Source organism: Zootermopsis nevadensis, unplaced genomic scaffold, assembly GCF_977971745.1.
Source record: "Zootermopsis nevadensis isolate Lab colony 2312 unplaced genomic scaffold, Znev_1.0 Znev_ptg000037l, whole genome shotgun sequence".
NCBI classification, from domain to species: Eukaryota; Metazoa; Arthropoda; class Insecta; order Blattodea; family Termopsidae; genus Zootermopsis; species Zootermopsis nevadensis.
This window is the reverse complement of record NW_028259169.1, coordinates 2,990,718-2,994,011: the sequence shown is the minus strand read 5'-3', so window position 1 is coordinate 2,994,011 and position 3,294 is coordinate 2,990,718. Positions and strand designations below refer to the sequence as shown.

The following is a 3,294-nucleotide window of genomic DNA, read 5'->3' as shown; positions in this document are numbered from 1 at the left end:
ATACACTGACAAGACTCTGACATGAAGTTGACATATGCGTTCCCTCAAAGTGAAGTAAGGGTTGTCTCTCAGATTCCTACAGATCGGGAGATATTTGCCTTTTAAAAATTGACTTTCGAATAATCTCTAAAAATTTAAATGTCTCTATCCGCCAACCCCTTGGACATACATTGACGTGTCTATGACATGAAGTTGACATAAACGTTCCCTCAAAGTGACATAAGGTTTGTCTCTCAGATTCCTACAGATCGGGAGATATTTGCCTTTTAATAATTGACTATCGAATAATGTCGAAAAATTCAAATGTTTCTATCCTCCAAACCCTTGGACCTACATTGACGTGACACTGACAGGAAGTTGACATATGCGTTCCCTCAAAGTGACATACGTTTTGTCTCTCAGATTACTACAGATCGGGAGATATTTGCCCTTTTAAAAATTGACTTTCGATTAATCTCTAAAAATTTAAATGTCTCTATCCTCCAAACCCTTGGACATACATTGACGTGACTCTGACAGGACGTTGACATATACGTTCCCTCAAAGTGACATGAGGTTTGTCTCTCAGATTCCTACAGATCGGGATATATTTGCCTATTAATAATTGACTTTCGAATAATCTGATGGTAAGAGAATAGTCAGAAGAACGCACAAACCGAGGTTCTGCTTCGAAATCTATCTGCTGCCCATTATTCAACCACTCGATAGTGAGAGGAAGCGAGGAGTCGCTCACAGCATTACACCTGAAAGTTGCTGTGCTACCTGCGGGCACCTCATAATCCTCTGGTTCATCTGTGATTTTGGTGTGCTCTTTCACAATCAGAGTGCCATCTGCCTTCGCTTCTCCAAACTTGTTTTCAGCAAAGCAAGTGTATGAACCAGCATCCATGAAATTTACATCCCTGATTTCAAGATCTCCACTGTCAAGAACAGTGTAGCGTCCTCCTGTCAGCTCTACGCCACTACGAATCCATTTAACTAAGGGTTTTGGCGCACCAAACACACGACATATCAGGGTCACAGTTCGTCCATCAACGGTTGCCTCACTCCGAGGAGGATCCATGATCTCAGGAGCCAGAGCCAAAACATTAACATAGACATCCTTGTAGACATAACCAAGACTGTTGGTGGCATTGCACCCATAATTTCCTGTGTCATTCTTTCTCAAATTCTGGATAACGATGCTGTTAGGAGTCACTTTCCGCCGCGGGTTAGCAGGAGCCTCACTGATTGGGCGACCATTGTGGATCCACTTGATCTGAGGTTCAGGTATACCAGATGCTTTGCAGTGGAATTCAATTGTCTCATCTTCTGCAGCATTGACATTCTCAGGTTCCTTGGTGAAGTATGGGACAGCCATGATCTGTGTGTTTTTTTATTGTGTGTGTGTTTTTTTATTGTGTTGTGTGTTTTTTTATTGTGAGTGTGTTTTTTTATTGTGTCAGATGTTTTATTTTGAGTGTGGTATGTTGTATTGTTGTGTCTCATTGTATTGTTGTGTGAGTGCATCAGTTCATGACGTTTGTAATACATTACAGTTATTGTCTTATGTCTAGGTGGTATTAAGTTCTTTTTTTTAAGTTAAGTACTTGAGGTTGGATGGTTTTGTAATTTATGAGTTGGTTGATTTTGAGTGGGATGTGTTGTTTTTGTTGTGTCCTTTTTTATTGTTTTGTTCTGTCTCTGTGTTGATGTATCTCATTGTATGTTGTGTCTTATGGTTTTTGTTGTGTCCTTTGTTTATTGTTTTGTTGTGTCTCATTGTGTTGATGTATCCCATTGTTTGTGTGTCATATTGTTTTTGTTGTGTCCTTTTGTTTATTGTTTTGTTCTGTCTCTGTGTTGATGTATCTCATTGTTTATTGTGTCTTATTGTTTTTGTTGTGTCCTTTGTTTATTGTTTTGTTGTGTCTCATTGTGTTGATGTATCCCATTGTTTGGGTGTCATATTGTTTTTGTTGTGTCCTTTTGTTTATTGTTTTGTTCTGTCTCTGTGTTGATGTATCTCATTGTTTATTGTGTCTTATTGTTTTTGTTGTGTCCTTTTGTTTATTGTTTTGTTCTGTCTCATTGTGTTGATGTATCTCATTGTTCTGTTCTGTCTCATTGTTTTGTATGTTATTGTAGGACACTGCCACCGGGTATAAACCCATTTGCAGTCAATAATAAATAATAATAATAATCATAATCTCTAAAATTTTAAATGTCTCTATCCTCCAAACCCTTGGCCATACATTGACGTGACTATGACATGAAGTTAAAATTTGCGTTCCCTCAAAGTTACATAAGGTTTGTCTCTCAGATTCCTACAGATCGGGAGATATTTGCCCTTTAAAAATTGACTTTCGATTAATCTCTAAAAATTTAAATCTCTCTATCCTCCAAACCCTTGGCCATACATTGACGTGACTCTGACATGAAGTTCACATATGCGTTCCCTCAAAGTGACATTAGGGTTGTCTCTCAGATTCCTACAGATCGGGAGATATTTGGCATTTAAAAATTGACTTTCGAATAATCTCGAAACATTTAAATGTCTCTATCCTCCAAACCGTTGGACATACATTGACGTGTCTATGACATGAAGTTGACATGTACGTTCCCTCAAAGTGACATAAGGTTTGTCTCTCAGATTCCTACAGTTCGGGAGATATTTGCCTTTTAAATTGACTTTCGAATAATGTCGAAAAATTCAAATGTCTCTATCCTCCAAACCCTTGGACCTACATTGACGTGACTCTGACAGGACGTTGACATATGCGTTCCCTCAAAGTGACATACGTTTTGTTTCTCAGATTCCTACAGATCGAGAGATATTTGCCTTTTCAAAATTGACTTTCGATTAATCTCTAAAAATTTAAATGTCTCTATCCTCCAAACCCTTGGACATACATTGACGTGACTCTGACAGGACGTTGACATGTACGTTCCCTCAAAGTGACATAAGGTCTATCTCTCAGATCCCTACAGATCTGGAGATATTTGCCTTCTAATAATTGACTTTCGAATAATCTCTAAAAATTTAAATGTCTCTATCCTCCAAACCCTTGGACATACATTGACGTGACTCTGACATCGAGTTGACATATGCGTTTCCTCAAAGTGACATAAAGGTTGTCTCTCAGATTCCTACAGATCGGGAGATATTTGACTTTAAATATTGACTTTGGAATAATCTCTAAAAATTTAAATGTCTCTATCCTCCAAAACCTTGGACATACATTTACGTGTCTATGACAGGACGTTGACATATACGTTCCCTCAAAGCGACATAAGGTTTGTCTCTGAGATTCC

At 38.2% G+C, this 3,294-nt stretch overlaps 1 pseudogene; it reads right to left on the bottom strand.

Moving 5' to 3' along the window:
• Window positions 1-564: 564 nt before the first annotated feature.
• LOC147871829 (neuroglian pseudogene) lies at window positions 565-1,367 on the bottom strand (annotated as a pseudogene).
• Between the last annotated feature and the right edge of the window lie 1,927 nt (window positions 1,368-3,294).